The sequence below is a fragment of the Sus scrofa genome, chromosome 1 (genome assembly GCF_000003025.6).
Source record: "Sus scrofa isolate TJ Tabasco breed Duroc chromosome 1, Sscrofa11.1, whole genome shotgun sequence".
Classification (NCBI taxonomy): Eukaryota; Metazoa; Chordata; class Mammalia; order Artiodactyla; family Suidae; genus Sus; species Sus scrofa.
In genome coordinates, this window is record NC_010443.5 from 113,597,916 (window position 1) to 113,616,837 (window position 18,922).

Genomic DNA, 18,922 nt, shown 5'->3' on the forward strand with positions numbered 1-18,922 from the left:
CTCACTCCTCCCACCCACTCTTCCCCTTGTTAATATTAGCTATTAACATTTTTGAAGTTTCATGCTCAATTGATAATCCAAAATATTTTATGTATATTTTAATTTTTTTCCACTAGTGAGTTAAAGTTGTATTTACCTCACCTCCATTTTTTTGCATATTTTCTTTCTTTATGAATTATCTGTTAATGATGTTTATGAATTTTATATAGTAGTTTTATATAATTTATATATTTTTAAAATTAGGGTGCTCATTCAAAATTTTTAATAGTCTCAAACACAGTATAAGGAATATTTGTGAATACCATCTTGCTACCCATCTCTATCAAATCCTAATATTTTGCCATATATGCTTCCTATTTTTGTTAAGAAATAGAATACCTATATACCTATTACCTCTTCCCTAACCTAATTTTATTTTCTCCTCCTCAGAGGCAACTCATCCTGAGCTGGTGACTGTGGTTCTCATCTATGTTTGTATATGTTAGCAACAGAGGTATGTAGTTATAGATATATAGCATTATTTTGCATGTTTACAAATTATTATACTTATCTGCCACTTTATTTTTCATTCAGCATTATATTTTTGAGATTTTTGTTGATAAAATTGCTTGAAATTTTCCTACTGTATATCACAGTTTGTTCATTCCGTTGATCAATATTTGTGTGGTTTACTTTTTTGGTGTTTGCTTTTATAAACAATGTTGCCATGGTCTTGCACCATCCATGCACTTCTAGTGTTTACTCCTAGAAGGGAAATTGCTGAGTTGTGAGATATATATCTCTTCAGTGTTGCTAGATGTTGAAAATTTAGTCTCCAAAATGGTTCTACCAATGAATACATCTTCAACAAAATGTGAATCTTTCTCCAATATTTCCACATCATCACCAGCACTTGATAGTGCCAGGTTTTTATTTCATTCTTATCAGTTTGATGGATGTAAAATGGTGTCTCATCACTTTAATTTTCATCTTTCTGATTACTGATAAGGTTGAACATTTTGTATGTGCTGTTGGTCATTTAGATTTCCTCTGCTCTACATTGCTTGTTCATATCTTTTGCCCATCTTTCTATTAGTTCATTAGCTTTTCAGTAAGAAAAATATCTTCTCCCAATTTGCATTGTCCTTTCACATGGCTTATGATATCTTATGCTGAACAGCACTTAAAATTTTAGTGTAGTCAGATTCATCAATATTTTGCTTCAGGAACATCCTGTAGAGGAAGTAAAACTTTACCTTTATACTCTTAGGGTTTTTTGGCTGGGCCTGAGAATTAAACTGACACAAGACAGACTAACAAGACAAAAGCATACAAATTTATCTTAGACATGGGAGCCCGCATAAGGAAATAAAAACGCAAAGAAATGGTGAAGCTTACATGTTTTTATATCTGGTTGAGCAAAGAAAGAGGCAATTGTGGAAAAGTAACTAAATTATGTAGCGAGGCTAAAGGAAGATAAAAATTATTTTAACAGGGTCTGTTGGTACAGAATTCTCTTGGCTTCGATTCCCCATTGAAAAATGTTTCTTTTCTCCTGATACTGGGAGAGCATCTTCCACATAGGAATTTCTACCTTCTTTTAAGAGGAAAGGAGGAGATAAGAATGACCTTCTCGCATCTGCTCTTTTTCAAGTGCTTGCAACTCAAAACAATCCTTAGGCCAAAGTGGCATATTTTGAGGATAGTGTATTCTGTCACCCTGCAACCCTTAGTGTCTTCATTTCTTCCATTTTCCTTTTAAGTCTCACCAAAAAAAAAAAAAAAAAAAAAAAAAGGCAGCAGTTCTTTTATAAAAGATATTTTGTGATTCATCATAATTTTTCACATTCCTAGAATTTACCTTCATCGGCCCAAACACTCTTGTTTACAGCTGCATAGTGTAAGCTCAGTTACAAATGATTTTTCTGCCTATGCTCATTGTGACTGACATGGTGAAGTGATCAGTATAAATTAGCTCACAGGTATGTGATATGCACAAGCCATTCCTGCCTTGCATTCCCTTAGTAGATGTTGCTAATTGCCTGCATTAATTTCTTTATTCATATGTATTCCCATCTATTCACTTATTCACTTATCCAACAACTATTTTTGGAAAATCTGCTGTATGCCTGAGTCTGCTTCTAATTTTTCCCAACCAGTTATATTGGAATTGGCACTTGGGCATATTTACTGTTTAAGCCTGTATGTTTATGCGTATGTGTGCACGTGTATGGTACTTTTCACAGATCTGTGAATGAGGATGATGCTTATCTCTTAGAATGACTTGGGTATCAATCAGGTCTTATTTCTCCGTGATTTGGAACTGACTGTGTAGTATGGAAAAATCTATTTCTTGAATTCATAGAAGTATTATTCAGTAAACTTCTTTAGGTCATATTTCTTTAACAACTTCCTCAATATCATTCTCCATTGTTATTTTGATGTTTTTTTGTATCTTGTTTTGCCAATTTTATAGTTCATATTTTGCATTGTCCATTTGGCTAAATATTTCAAATTGATGACCATAAATTGTGCATTACAATTATTTACATTTAAAAATCATTTATGCCAATTTTTTAAAATTGTGCGTTACAATTATTTACATTTAAAAATCATTTATGTCAATTTTTTTATTTTGTTTTGTTTTGGACTTTTTAGGGCCACAGCTGCAGCACATGGAAGTTCCCAAGCTAGGGGTTGAATGAGAGCTGCAGCTCTTGGCCCACACCACAGCCACAGTCATGCCAGATCCCAGCCACATCTGCAACCTACACTGCAGCTCATGGTAACACCAGATCCTTAACCTACTGAGTGAGGCCAAGGATTGAACCCATGTCCTCATGGATACTAGTTGAGTTTGTTACCACTGAGCCACAAAGAGAACTCCTGTCAATTATTAAATCACCAGTCCTTTTTAAAATTTTGTGGATTTATACTTTTTATTTATTACATTCCCAAGAGTATAAATATTTCTATTTTATACTCTTTTTAGAGAAAGAGGTGTTAAATTTATTATTTTCACCAGTTTTCTAGTTTATTTCTGTCTTTCTTTACTCTTTGCTTTCTCTTTTTTCTTATGTTGACACTTTTCATAAGATTTTAAATTAGTGCTTTGTTCACTTATCTCTTTTTCTCCCTCTCTCTCTCTTTTTTTTTTTTTTTTTTTTTTTTTTTGTCTTTTTTAGGGCCATACCTGTGGCATATGGAAGTTCCCAGGCCTACACCAGAGCCACAGAAATGTAGGATCTGAACCGCACTTGTGACCTACACCACAGCTCACAGCAACTCCAGATTTTAAACCCACTGAGTGAGGTTGGGGATCAAACCCGCATCCTCATGGATGCTAGTTGGGTTTGTTACCACTGAGCCACGATGGGAACTTATCTTTTATTTCTGAAAGTCCATAGATCTATACCTTTGCCTCTGAACCTTGATTTGTTCACACCCCTCTCACTTTTAATAGGTAGTATTTTCAATTTTATATTTCAGAAATTTTTATCATGTTCTTAATTTTCTGCTTGATTCTGTTGCTATTGTTAGAAGTTGTCAGTCATCTATTTGTTTGTTTTTATTATAAATTTTTATTTGTATATAATTTTAAACCTGTAGAAATATTAAAAACTAGTATGAAGAAGTCCTGTACGACCTTTATCCAGATTTACATGTTTATATTTTTTTTGGTTTCTCCTTTTCCCTGATTGCTTTATTATCATTCTCTGTATATAATTTTTTTTCTGAACAACTTGAGAATATAGAATATATACCACTTACAGATGTACATACATACCTAAATACTTCAATGTGTATTTCCTAAGACAGACATTTTCGCTTATAAAAATCAGGAAATTTAACAGTTAAGAAAATTGGGAAATTTAATATTGATACAATATGATTTTCTTTCTTCCTTTCTTTCTTTCTTCCTTTCTTTCTTCCTTCCTTTCTTTCTTTCTTCCTTTCTTTCTTTCTTTCTTTCTTTCTTTCTTTCTTTCTTTCTTTCTTTCTTTCTTTGTAGCCATCAGCCTACACCACAGCCACAGCAATGCCAGATCCTTAACCCACCTAGTGAGGCCAGGGATCAAACCTGCATCCTCATAGATACTAGACAGATTCATTTCCACTGAGTCACAGCAGGAACCCCTGATTTTCTAATTCCATAGTCCATATTAAATTGTCAGTTATCTCAATAGTGTTTTATGTAATACTATAGTTATATATAATAAATATAAATTTATATATTCTATATTTAAATTAATATTTAATAACACATTTATATTTTATTTATAATATATATTATATGTGTGTATATATACATATAGAGAGAGACAGCAAGAAACTAAGAGTATTCTAGAATTTACGGTAATGAAGATGACAGTGGCAACAATTGAAATGGGTACATGTTTACAGTAACTACTACAGAGAGGGCACTCAATATATTTAGCTTTATTTTCTTCTTGTACTATGATCTAAAGAAGTTCATATTTATTTCATAATGATTTTTATTTTGAACTTACTATGTTATACAAAGTAGAAAAATAAAGCAAAATAATAAAAATCACCCCAAATTTCAGAGCCTAGAAACATTCATTGTTAGCATTTAGATTTATATTTTCTAGGCTTGTGCTTTCAATCAACAAAAATTCTGGATATACTATGCGATGTATAGTCTTAGTCTTCATTTAAGTCTTGGTATTGTGTTATTTTTACATACTTTATATGTAGCTATTAAATTTACAGCTAATTTTATAAGAACTTTACAAAGTAGAGCTACATTTTTAGATGTACAGTCCAAGGTTCAGAGAGGTTCAATAAATTTCCTGGATCACACAGCAGTAAGGGATGGAGTTATAATCCCAATCCTGGACTGTCTGCCTCCAAGGCTATAGAACAGATCACTATTTTGCCCAAAGCACCTTTCATTGTTTTTACTTATATGGTTAACATTTAGTTTTATTGCATTGTGGTGAGAATATATATGTATATAATTTTCCCCTTGATTTATTTTTGGGACCTTATTTGAGAGTTAGTGCATATGTACCAATGCCGTTGAAAAAAAATGTATAGTCTGTTATTATTAAGTTCTATATGTCTGCTTGTTCTAACACATTAATTGTATAGCATTCATAACCTCCATGTTATTTTTCAGACATATCTGTTTTCGTCAGATCTTCAGTGTGTTCTAAATGTCTATTTAAGTTTGCCTGTTTAATTTTTAAGACTGTCTAATTTTTATCTTAGCCCAATAATGAATTAACACCTCCCATTATAATAGTTTGTTTTTTACTTTTTCTCTTTGATTTCTCACTTTGGTAATCTATGTCTTTACTGTGGGTTTTATATTTTTCATTATAATCAGGAGACACCTAGCATCCTCCCTCCACCTTTTATGTGAAATCAACTTTACCAATTGTTTTCTTTTTGTTGTATGAGTTTCCTTGATAAGACATTTTTATTTTTAGCATTCTGCATCTTTTGGTTACAGGCACCTATCTGTAAGCAACAAACATGTTGTTGGGTCTTATGTTTTAATTCAATATAGGAATTTTTAAAGAAATGAATGGCCTAGTTATATGGAGTCCTTTGGGATGCAGATAACAGTGATACGAGATGGGCTCTTGGCTCCAAGCTGTGAACTTTCTGATAGTTACATAATGATTCTGTGAGGAGGCTACCAGTATCCTTATCTGTAAAATTGTGTTGCTAAGAGAACCAACTTTTTAGAGTTGTTGTGAAGAGTAAATAAGGTCAAGAACATTCAGGAATAGATGTATAATAAAGCCTATTAAATTATTATATATAGAATGTAATTGTCATCATTTGCTATTATAGACATCATGCCTGGAAATCTCTTTCATAGCAAGTTTCTTGGCAATAGCATATAAAGCAAGTTTTTAAAACAAAGATCTATGTTCAAAATGGGTGTAGTCAGCTCCAATCTTTTCTCTAACCGTGTCGCAAACTCTTCTCTGAGATAACGGGAATAACTTACAATAAAATGGCTGAGACGCAGTGGTCCAACGCCCCTTACGTGTTCCCAGGTTTCAGTTCAACTTGTCCGTCTCTGCTTCTGGATGCACTGTGGCGTTTCACAACTTGACTGAAATTCAGCCCTGTCAGGAATCACTGCTTTGCTTTCTATTTAATTAAGTCAGTGTTTAGGTTGTACAAATAAGTTGTTTGCTCCCATAATGGACATTGAAACGGAAGCCTTAGCTGGCCTGGCTCTTCTCCTCAGGCGTGGAAAAACTGAAACTAAGAAAAACAAGCAAAGCAGTGCTGGGTTTTCTACTTCCTGGATAGGGTAACTTGCGCATCCAATGAAGGCCATCTGGTGGTTTCCCAAATGTGAGTACTGACTCTCAGCCTGTGGTTCTCCTTCCAGCTCTCCTCCAGCCCTTGCACAGCTGGAACCTCTATGTCAGTTACAGCTGCTAGGAATTGAAAGCAAATTCTTACTCATTTTTGTTCCAAAGGATCAAAGAGGAGCAGAGACAGAAGCTAAGAAAGTCTGAGGTTTAAACTAGAGCCCATTTTTCACTTTCCAACATGGTCTTGGTGTTTTCAGATCCAGATAACCTTAAATCAGACACCGCTGGGTTAGCAGACTGAGGAATAAATATCCCACAATATTGTAATCTGATGAACTCCAGAATAACATGGTTTATTTTTAGTTGCAGGAGCTTTAACTCTCTGATGTCTTCTGTTTGATCAGTCAGAGGAGGATATGGGACCATTTCCCACCTAATGCGACAGAACGGTTTTCTTAAACTTCTCTGATGATAATCATCATCTCATCTCTTGTTAAACACATGTTTCCAAATCCCACCCTGGAGATTTTGACTCAGTGTATCTAGGATAAGGCCTCAGATTTATGTTAACATGGAAAATGCTCGGGAAAATATCAGAGGAGACTGAGGGGATAGTCTGTTTTTAGAGTCAGGCAGCTCTGGGCTGAAATCCCGGGTCTTTCAAGTACCAGTTATGTATGCGGTCTTGCACAAATTACTTAACCTTTCTTCACCCCATCTGAAAAAAGGTGGAGATAAAAATGCCAAAGAGTTGTTGAGAGGATTAAAGGGACTAAAGCCCTTTATAGCATCCACTTCTCTGGGTGCTGCTAATCATCCACTTGGGTTAATTTGAAGATTATCTGCAAACTTATTTAGCACACAAGCATAGCGGTTGTTTTGTTTTTGTTTTTGTTTTTGTTTTTTTTTTACTTATCTTTTCTACTTATTCAAAAGGTACTTATAAAGCGTTTATTGTGTGTGAGAAACTGGGTTTCCCAGAACCCACTAAGCACCTCCCTGATGGTAAAGAGTGTGTCTGCATGGCTCACCCCAGGCTTTTGAAGGAACTGCCCGAATTTCTTGTGTGAGTGGCTTTGTGTGGCAGGCTCCTAATTACTCAGGGACTCCCAGAGTTTTGGACTGTCATGGTTCAATGTATCAGAAATTACAATTTTATGTATATGTGTGTGTGTATACATTTTTGCAAATGTATGTATAAATATATTTTTTTTCTTCTATAGTTGAGGTAGTTTCCACAGCTCTATTGAGCTATTATTGATATGTAACATATGTATGTTTAAATTGTACAATGTGATCATTAAGGTACATGTATACATTGCAAAATGATCACCACAATAGAGTTGGTTAAAATTTCCATCCCTTAACATAATTATATATATATATTTTTTCACATGTGGTGATAACATTTAAGATCTACTTTCTTCTTTAAAACTTTCCATATATAAGACAGTGTTTTGTTTTGTTTTTTTTTCTGTCTTTTGTCTTTTCTAGGCCGCACCTGCGGCATATGGAAGTTCCCAGGCTAGGGGTCCAGTAGGAGCTGTAGCCGCCGGCCTACACCAGAGCCACAGCAACGCCAGGTCTGAGCTGTGTCTGCAACGTACACCGCAGCTCACGGCAACACCAGATCCTTAATCCACTGAGCGAGGCCAGGGATTGAACCTGCAACCTCATGGTTCCTAGTCGGATTCGTTAACCACTGAGCCACGACGGGAACTCCGATAGTGTTGTTAATTATAGTCACCATGCTGGGCAATAGATCCCCACATCTTATTTATCCTTTAGTTAGGAATTTTGTGCCCTTTGACCAACATCTAAAAATACGGAGTACTTCACGAATTTGCATATCATCCTTAAGCAGGGGCCATGCTAATCTCTGTATCTTTCCAATTTTTATTTTTTTCTTTTAGGACCCCACTGGCAGCATACCAAAGGTCCCAGGCTAGAGGTCGAATAGAAACTGCAGCTGCCTGCCTATGCCACAGCCCCCGCAACACCAGATCTGAGCTGCATCTGAAACCTATGCCACAGCTTGTGGCAATGCCAGATCCTTAACTACCTGAGTGAGGCCAGGGATCAAACCCTGCATCCTCATGAATACTAGTCAGATTCTTAACCCATTGAGCCACAATGGGAACTTGTATCTTTCCTGTTTTAGTATATATTCCGCTGAATCCTGCACTAAGTACCTATATTTTTTCTTCAACAGAAAATACATGTTTAAGTTATTCCATTTGATTTTTAACACAGAATGTGTTCTAGGCACTTTGCTTGGTGCAGTTTTCCCTTTCTGACCAGAAAAATCTTTGTATTTTTTTTTTTTCCCATTCTAACAGCAAAAGATCCAATGGATTTCTGAGGAATATACTTATACTGTCTTTACATTCAGCCTTGCTATAAAATAATTTAAAATACTTTTATAGGTATAAGCAATGCAAGACTTATTAAAAAGATAATTTAGGTAGGGAAGAGAAGGATGGGAAAAAGAAGGCGAGGAGTTCCCGTCGTGGCGCAGTGGTTAACGAATCCGACTAGGAACCATGAGGTTGCGGGTTCGGTCCCTGCCCTTGCTCAGTGGGTTAACCATCCGGCGTTGCCGTGAGCTGTGGTGTAGGTTGCAGACGAGGCTCGGATCCCGCGTTGCTGTGGCTCTGGCGTAGGCCGGTGGCTACAGCTCCGATTCAACCCCTAGCCTGGGAACCTCCATATGCCGAGGAAGCGGCCCAAGAGATAGCAACAACAACAACAACGACAACGACAACAACGACAACAACACAACAAAAAAAGACAAAAAAAAAAAAAAAAAGAAAAAGAAAAAGAAGGCGAATTCACGATTGAGGTTACATACCGAATAGGTGTTGTACTATCCTTTTCACTTCCCAGTCATGGGCTAGATAGTTGCTCTGAACTCTCAAGCAGTCACAGCAAACCCTCTGCAGATGAAAGATGAAGGGCGTGACTCTCAAGCCAGTTATTAGGATGCTTGTCTATATGAGCCCTGCACACTCTTTTCACTTTTTCACTAACCCAAGACTTTATGTCTTAACATTAGGGTCATTAAGAACCTACAGAAGGGTCATGAAGTACCATGGAAAACTGTGTGTTCTCCAACATTCCAGCCAAATACAAAATTAATCAGGGAATAAGGAAGCCTCCTGCTGTGGAGTTGATGATAGTGAGCAAGAAGAGCTGGGCCAAGGATCAGCTAATCCTCTGGTTCAGAAGCCATAACCATGGCAACACTAGTGATGGCAGCCCTACTCCTATGAACAGTGACACCTTTACGAGGCACCAGGGGAGTTCCCATCATGGCTCAGTGGTAGCAAAACTGACTAGTATCCATGAGCATGCAGGTTTGATCCCTGGCCCCACTCAGTGGGCTAAGGATCTGATGTTGCCTGAGCTGTGGTGTAGGTCCAGTTGCGGCTCTGATTTGGTGTTGCTGTGGCTGTGTTGTAGGCTGGCAGCTGTGGCTCTGATTCAACCCCTGGCTTGGGGATTGCATGTGGGTGTGGCCCTAAAAAAAAAAAAAAGGGGGACCAGGAAAGAGAGGAGCCTGTTGTACTTCTGGGCTAGGCTCTTGGTTAGGGAAATTTATGTAATTTTGATGCAGAATCACTGGGAAAAAAAACTAAACAGACTCTTTCATGTTAACCTTGCAAACCCAAATCTCCCAAGTAAAGGCAAGAGTCCAGACTCACAGCCCAGCTGAGGCCAGGTGTGTCTCTTGTAGAGGAAACCTGTAGCCTGCTTCAGATTTGCCTTTTATTCTCTTTACTTTCTAGTAACAGTGCTGCGCAGAACTTTCAACAAGAAAAGCCCAGAGGAGAGGAGGACGGTTGCTTTTGAAGCCACCACTCTTGTCTGCCTCATTCATTTCAAACAGAGATACTTCTCAAAGAGATGAAGGCCCGTGTACAAACAACAATGCCCACTGCATTCTCTTGCCACCAGCTGTGATGTGGTGGCTTTTGATTCTGCACAGAAGCTGCCTTGTTTCAGAAACTGATTGATGGTTCTTCTGAATGAAGGAGGCAACAAGAACAAATAAGCAGAGTTCCTGGTAAGGCAAGGTACTTCAAGAGAATGGGCTTGAGAGCACTTAAAATAAAAGGTGAACACAAGCCTCCATGAAAGTAAAGCATTGAGCTGCTTGCTCCTGGTTGAGAATGTGCAGTTCTTAAGGATCTCCACGTGTTGGTGCAAAGACATAAGCTCCTTGGAGACATCTGACTTGGTATTTCAGACTTTTTAGTGGAGGTTAAAAAAAAAAAGTTAAATCCAAATAGATGTCATAAAACAGAGAAAACCAATTGAAATTAAAAAATGTAGGCGGCCTGAGTTGGATTCAAGGCAGTAAAAAGAAAACAATGCATTGAAAGAGCTGGTAATGAGGCATCTTGGCAGAGGGGAGGGCATGTGATTTCTCTTTGGAAAGACAGTGAAAGGCCTGCAAAGGCTTATAAACACCATGGGCAGCGTTAGGACCTGCTTTCCATGAACTCAGAGATGGCCTCCTCTTTCCATAAATCCTTGTCTTTCCCTTTTGCCTAACAGATGGAGACAAACCAGGTAAAACTAGCCACGAGAAGCCTAGCTACATTAAATATTTTTATTATAAGAAGCTCTATCAAACTTCCTGGGGGTGAGCATTCTTCAAGAATCTGTGTTGGGGGCACAGTGATGGCTGAGGAGCAGGTGTGGGGGGTAGAGCTGGGGTTTTAGGGGGTTGTGAGGATTGGAGGGGTGGGGGAACGAGTATTCTGGTCATTGGTTCTTACACACCATGTTTTCACAATAATAATAAAAATTTGTCCATCAGCTAGATGGTATTCCACCTGTTAACTAAATTAGGGTTCTTATCTCAGGTTCACAAAAAGTTAATCAAATCAGACCCTCTTGGTTTGCCCACCCAGCAGCCATTCTCTCCTTTAACTTTTGCCTGCAGAGCCTCAGTTTTTGTTTTTTGTTTTTGTCTTTTTAGGGTCCCACCTGTGGCATATGGAGATTCCCAGGCTAGGGGTCGAATTGGAGCTATTGATGCTGGCCTATGCCAGAGCCACAGCAAATGGTATCTGAGCGGCATCTGTGACCTACACCACAGCTCATGGCAACACCAGATCCTTAACCCACTGAGCAAGGCCAGGGATCAAACCCACGTCCTCATGGATAATGGTCAGGTTTGTTAACCTCTGAGCCATGACAGGAACTCCTTCGGAGACTCAGTTTTGATTGGAAATCCTCCTGCCCTTATTGTGATTCAGGAAAGACTGACCATATCCCAAACTCCAAGAATAAACCCTGATTTTTGGTTTGTTTAATGGTCACTAAGGTGGGTAGAATTTTGAGATGGTTTCCAAGATCTTCCCCCTCTGGTGCTCCTCTTGTGATCATGGCAAAAGGTAGATCATCTGGGTGGATCTAATCTAGTGCAGGAAGTCTTTAAAAACACAGAATTGCCTTTAGCTGGTGGAAGAAAATGTTGGAGAGTTTGGAAGAATGAGGAGTCAGTGTCCTGTGTCTGGTGTTGTAGATGGAGGGGCTGCGTATAAGGAAGGAGGGCCACCTTTGGAGTGCAGAGTGATCCTGTGTGGGCAGCCAGCAAGGGCAAGGAGACCATCGTACAGCTGCAAGGAACTGAATTCTGCCAATAATCTGGATGCACTGGAAACAAATTCTTCCCCAGAATTCCAGATGAGAGCTCAGTGCAGGTAACACCTTGATTTGAGCCTTGTAAGGACCTAAGTCGAGAACTCACTTAGGACTTCCCAGACTTCTGACCCACAGAGCTGTTAGACAAAAGATAGGTATAGAGTTCTTGTGGAATCTCAGTGAGTTTAGAACCCTACACAATGTCAGTGAGGATCCGGGTTTGATCCCTGGCCTCGCTCAGTTGGTTAAGGATCCAGCTTTGCCTCAAGCTGTGGTATAGATTGCAGATGTGGTTCCGATTCAATCCCTAGACCGGGAACTTCCATATGTTCCAGGTTTGGCCCTAAAAAAAAGGGGAAAAAACCACACAGAAACAAGAAAATAGATGGGTATTGTCTTAAGCTGCTAAGCCATGGTAATTTATAATGCAGCAATAGAAAAACCAATAAAGCAACCTATGGGTAGTGTTAAGAAATTCCTTTTTCTGCTCAGGAGGAATTGGTTTTCAGCTCTAACCCTAATCAGGGATCAGCAAGTGATTTCTGAGAGGGACTGGTGATTAGCTGTCCAATGGCCACTCCCAACTTTTACTTTTGTGTCCACACCCTCCCACCTCCCCATGAAAGTTGTACATACTAGATTCTTGCCTTCCCCCACCCTTGCTGCTGGGAGGTCCTGTGACCTGGATCTGCCTTTCAATAGGGTCTCGTGAGAACATGAGGATAGAGCTGCAGGCCACCATTTTTTAGCCATGAGCTGACAAGCCTAAGGATGGCAGAGTGCAAAGAAGGAAAGATCTTGGTTCTTTTAGTGCAATTTTATTTTTCTTTTGTCACAATTTTGAGCTAAGGTGCCACCTCTGGAATTAATTACTTTCACATCTCCTTTTACATAAGATAATTCTCTTTACTGATTAAGCCTCTTTTAGTTGGGTTTTCTGTTGTTTGAAACTGGGTGTATCCTTATATATTCTTCCTACTCAAAGAAGTGTTGTAGGCAGCGTGCAGAGACCTCCGGGGTAGAGTGAGTATAGTGGTTGAGGGCCATTCTTTGGGCACAGGTAGGAGAGGGTCTGTGGGTGCCCAGGGGCATGAAGGACAAGTATTCCCTGGGATTCTTTCTCAATGCAGAAAAACTTTATATGGCTCTGGTCATATGGACCCAGACCATTCATTGTAATCTTGGTGTACCTCAGATTACTCATCTTCAAAGTAAGGATAACAACACCTATGTCACTTGGGTTTATGAGGACCAGATTTGATTATATAAGGTTAACTTGTTTTGGAAACTTTAGTGAAAGTTTTTTTCTTTTTCTTTAGTCTTTTTGCCATTTCTTGGGCTGCTCCTGCGGCATATGGAGGTTCCCAGCCTAAGGGTCTAATCGGAGCTGTAGCCATTGGCCTATGCCAGAGCCACAGCAACGCGGGATCCAAGTCACGTCTGCAACCTACACTACAGCTCACGGCAATGCTGGATCCTTAACCCACTGAGCAAGGCCAGGGATTGAACCTGCAACCTCATGGTTCCTAGTCGGATTCCTTAACCACTGCGCCACGACAGGAACTCCTGTTTTGGAAACTTTAAAAGGAAGCTCTGGTGTAGCATCAAAGCCTCTCTTGGTGCCTGGCACATAGTAGGTATGCTCAATAATGGATATGCTGTGCCTCTTTGTCCACATCAGGGTTGTTTGCATTGCACTGTGAGCTCAGGGGTTGGACTGCCATCTGACTAATTGCTCCACATAGCACATACTCCAAACAACACTTAAAGGAGGATTTTATTAAATGTTTTCTTCTTGGCAGTGCTGTATTAGGTGCTGCAGCCTGGATGGAGAATTCGGCTTTTGTTTTCCATGTATTTTCCTCTAAATATGCTGTGATGAGATGTCTGTTTTGATCAGGGACACTGTCCATTATTCCTCTCCCTTCTCAACTTTCTCTATGATTTAGGGCGTGATGACATCTGTTGGCTTTAACCTATCACTGTTGTATGTGATGCTTTGGCTCCAATCAACAGGGCTGTGTCCAAGGCAGGCTGGCCCCCTGTGAACGCCCAGGCTGCTACATCAGTCATCCGCCAGGTGACAGGTGGTGCCTTTAAGACATTGTGGAGCAAAAGGAGACAGTCACACCTGGCCCTTTAAAAGCTTCCCCATGCCAGACAAACCAGGAAACTGTTTGTTTCCCTCAGGCTTGTCCCCTCTCATATCAGCCACTTTCCCGATTCCTCATCCGCAGTTCATATCTCATACATCCACTTGTGCATCTCATGGACCCTTGGCCTCTCCCAGCTGGACACCTGGGACCTTGGCTTGCTACTGGTTCTGATACTAAGCTCTCCCTGGTTTTGGTGTTGCCATGCTCCATGCTCCACTGGTTATGAAACACATAGAAACATGACTATGTGACATGTTGGCGTCTGAGAAAGACTTATTTCAGATTGGTCCCCAAAGGGTGTTAGATTGAAGTAAAGCAGGAGAGGTCAGGTGCTCAGGAGGCAGAAAGCATCAGATGAGAGTGCCTGGAGACACACAATCTGGTTGATTTCACGAGAAACAGAGAAGTTGAACATATGACTTAAGCACCAAGACATATATGTGTAGCACTGATGAATTAGGTGGGAGTGTGTTTAGAGGTCAGTGACAAGATGGCGTGGATAAAATGGGGAGAAGCAAAGACTGTGTTGATTCCGAGGAACAAAACCAAGGGCTGGAAGCAGTGAGGTTGAGAATGAAGAATGGGCACCAGAGACGAAAGGTGACCATTCTCTCTCTCACGCTTACTCTTCCTGTGACTCACGAACCCTCTGAGCCTTGGTCTCCACATCTGTTGATGGAAACCCTGGCACTTCTGGCCTCGTGGGGTTATTGTACATTTTTATTGATCTAAAACCAACACAACAATAATATAGACAATAGTATAAAAACGTACTGTTCGTTGCATTCCTCCTTGGCATTTTTTATTTCTATGCATTTGACAGAAAGCATGAGTGTTTCCTAGGCTCTCCATTGTCACTTCTAATCCCCTGAGGCCATGACGAGTGATAGATGTGGCCTTGAGGGGGGACATTCCTTTGACAATAGCAGGGATGGTGACAGCTCCTCACAGGGGGTCATAGGGCATCCCCCACCCCAGTGGGTGGCTCAGAAGTTTAGTCATGAAAAGTACTCAGCTTCTGAAGAGCTGGATTAATGGCAGATGGTTTTAATTTACAGTCACAGGTTGTTTGGGGAAAAAATAATGAGCAGTGAGGAAAATTGGTTTGAAAATAGGTCAGCATCTCCTACATTCTTGGGGGGGAGTCGGGAAGAAACCTAGAAGGTGCCTAATGAAGGCCACTCAGGGTCTGGAGGAACCTGCTGGTCCGGTGGCTCCCCGCTCCCCGTGTTTACACAGGCTTATGCCCTTTGCCACATGACAAGTCTGTCAAATGTTTGTTTCCCTCTCTCTTGCCTCTCCCTTTAAAAACAATATTTCTGGATCTCTTTGTTTCTCTTCAGCCATTCTCTTTTAGACATAGTCAATTGGACTTTTAATTAATCTTTTTATTTTGAGATAACTGTAGATTCTTGTACAATTTTAAGAAGTAATACGGAGGGATGTTAAGTGCCCTTTACCTGATTTTTCCTAGTGCCCCGCAGCTAGTAAATATTTGCTGAAGAGGTGAACTGATTTCCACAAATGTGAATTTTTGGGCAGTGCTGTGCTGGGTACTGTGAGGTAATAAGGGGGAGCCAGGACAGGAAATGCACCTGCCTCCATGTCACTTGCTATGCTCAATGCTGGGCATGGCCCTTTCTTTATGGGCCTTAGTCTCTGCGATGCACACGTCCCATGGGTATCAGCCTCAGTGGGACCATTTGGAGCTTCTCTGTCCCAAGCTTGTTCCAGAAGTGGGCCAGAGCACGTGAACCCTCACCCACCACCCACTTCCCCACGCAGACACACATGGCATTTCCTAAAGGGAAGCCACCTCTTTAACAGTCACCGTTGGACTAGAACTGTCAAGGTATTCAAAACCAACTCTAGTCAAAGTTCTGGTTTTCCAGCACTGGTATAAAAATGTCATTACTTGTTCATCAAAATTGAAAATAACAAGAAAGATAACCTGAGAACTAGGTGAGATTGGGCCAAGTCAGCAATAACCCAGTGATGGAAGCAAACTATTGTAGTGTTATGGACAGTAGCACAGGTGAGCACACACCCTACTCTCCATCTCCCTCTGCAACCCTCCACCCCACATCCCGATTGCTGCCCCCAACCCTCCACCCTCACCCTCACACCTCCTTCCTGCTGCACAAAACTCAGTTGGGTTTCTCCCATGGCCACTGTGCACAAGGCTGTCCCACACGAGCCCAGATGGCTGCCTCTATGATGGCTCCGTGATGCCTCATTACCCATATTATGTACTAGTATGTGCATCCCATGTTAAATTAACGCTATTGGCTATGCTGGGGTAATGGATTGGCTAGTTGCTCTCTTTCTGAGCAGTTACTCAAGCTTGCCATCTGGTGAATCTAATAACCAGGTGGTGAACCTAAATAACCTCACTTTGATGGTGTAGCAGGGACCCCAGTTGGTTCTGTTCTAGCCATCTGCAGCCTCTTTCTTTTGGATGGAGAAGTCGAGACAATCAGAGTCATGCTATTTCTTAATGGAGTAAGAAACACTGTTATCAGAAACACTCTCCCTTCACTTAACTCAGAACTCCATTCCCCAGCATCTGCAGTTTAACATACATACCAGAATCAGGAATCAAGCCAAAAAGGGTTTTGTGCAGCCAAGATGGCAAGGAAGCTCATGTACTAGGACCCACAGGCCTGCCTCAGTGATACCATGGAGGTCATCTGATTTCCAGAATCCAGTAGATTGGACGCTGCAGAGTAGAGGGCAGGAGAGGGTGTGTCACAGACACATAGTTTGACAAATAATGAGGAATACCTGAAGATGTTGGAAGGATTCAAAGCAGATCCAAGAACTAAAAACACAGCAAATCTGGGTGGTTTCATGAGGGTCAACATGTGGAATATTATCCGAGAACACCACAGTGCAGCAATGTGGTCTGGAATAATAAACCTGTCATCAGTGCTGTTTGTTGACTGTGATCAGTCGACACGATTTTAGAGGCAGGGACCCATATCATATATTATGGAGATGTCCACTCTAAATGGTCAACATAAAAAGGTTGGACACACAGGGCATTACACACTCAGCTCCTTGAGAAAAATCATGTGTCTATGAGTAAAGCGAATTAAAATATTACATAAGGGAGTTCCCATCATGGTTCAGTGGTTAATGAACCCGACAAGTGGGTTCAATCCCTGGCTTTGCTTGGTGGGTTAAGGATCTGGCATTGCCATGAGCTGTGGTGTAGGTCCCAGACATGGCTCGGATCCTGCATTGCTGTGGTTGTGACGTAGGCCGGCAGCTATAGATCCGATTCAACCCTTAGCCTGGGAACCTCCATATGCCATGGGTGTGGCCCTAAAATGACACACACACACAAAATTACATAAGGTTTTTTAAAAAGACTACTGTTTTCATTATTATAAAATCAGATAGTTTCATTGAAGACAACTTAGAAAAACACATAAGGGAAAAGAAGAAAATGAAATATAGAAGTAAAAAAAAATATATCCCCTGCTTCCAAGATAGAGCCAGCGTTAGTGTTTTGTTTGTTCTCTTGTTCTCTCTTCACATGTATTTGTATTCTTATATCCATTCACCGCAGTTGATGCAGTGACTCAAAGGCATCACCAAAGAATTGTGTTTTCTCCATCTTTTTTCTCTTCTTAGAGGGTCCTCAAATTTTGTCATCTGCCTGCTTATCTATAAGTAGTTGGGGTTAATACACAAGAAATTGAATCACATCACTTCATAACTTATATTTACCCCCTAGCATAGGTAAGAAGCTTCTCATGTTAGTAAACCTCTTCAGCCTCATTTCAGTGGACTTTATTCCATAATGGAGCCTTCCAAGGGGTTATGGCAACTTAGCGATTTTTTTTTTTTTATAAGAGCAAATATTGCACAGCAGTATATGGAAAATAAACAAAGTGTGATCATCATGAGAAAGTAGGGCATGGAGACCATCACCAGCCAACTTTGCTACTGTGGCAGCAGAACCGAAAGCTTCAAAGGTGGGCCTTTTTGTCTTCATGAGCCACCCTGGCTGCTGGCCTCTAGTCAGATAGGTAGAACCCTGTATCTGTTAGGATGCCTTTGGTGGTAACAGAGAACTCAACTCAAAGTAGCCAAGTAATAAGAAATACTATTTTATATTATAAAACTCCTGGAGAAAAGGCAGATCCAGGGCTTGTTAATGCAGTGACTCAAAGGCATCACCAAAGATTTGTGTTTTCCCCATTTTTTTTTTCTCTCCTTAGAGGGTCCCCAGATTTTGGCAGCTATTCCAATTACCACATGAAGACATGATAATACGCAGAGGCAGAGCAGGGAATGGTCTCTTCTTTGTCTGTTTTTTAAAAAAATTTTTATTTTTAATTGTGACAAAATATACATCACATGAAATTTACTGTCTTGGAGTTCCCGTTGTGGCTTAGTAGAAATGAATCTGACTAGTATCCATGAGGTTGCAGGTTCAATCCCTGGCCTTGCTCAGTGGGGTAAGGATCTGGCATTGCCATGAGCCATGATGTAGGTCACAGACGTGGCTTGGATCTTGCACTGCTGTGGCTGTGGTATAAGCTGACGGCTACAGCTCTGCTTCATCCCCTAGCCTGGGAACCTCCATATGCCAAAGGTACCATCCAAAAAAGACAAAAAAAATTTTTTTTACTGTCTTGAACATCTCTTGGTGTACAGTCCAGTTGTGTTCAGTACATTCACATTCCCTTGCCCACCCTCCAATTTCTTACTCTATAAATTTGACTACTTTATGTGCCTCTTATACATGGAGTAATACAGCAGATAGCTTTTTGCGACTGGCTTATTTCACTTACTATAATGTCCTCAAAGTTCATC

At 40.3% G+C, this 18,922-nt stretch overlaps 1 protein-coding gene and 1 long non-coding RNA gene across 5 annotated transcripts in view; one reads left to right on the forward strand and one right to left on the reverse strand.

Moving 5' to 3' along the window:
* LIPC (lipase, hepatic) overlaps positions 1 to 6,224 on the reverse strand; it is a 170,456-nt gene extending 164,232 nt beyond the window's left edge. Inside the window, exon 1 of the mRNA XM_021063855.1 lies at positions 5,966 to 6,224. The gene's annotated coding sequence lies outside the window, so the exon portion shown is untranslated. The remainder of the gene's footprint in view (positions 1 to 5,965) is intronic.
* The window catches only part of LOC102158936, a 358,073-nt gene that overhangs the window by 172,244 nt on the left and 166,907 nt on the right, over positions 1 to 18,922 (forward strand). For all 4 annotated transcript variants that reach the window (XR_002344700.1, XR_002344698.1, XR_002344696.1 and 1 more), the window contains one exon: positions 430 to 493. This is a non-coding gene — a long non-coding RNA (uncharacterized LOC102158936). The remainder of the gene's footprint in view (positions 1 to 429; positions 494 to 18,922) is intronic.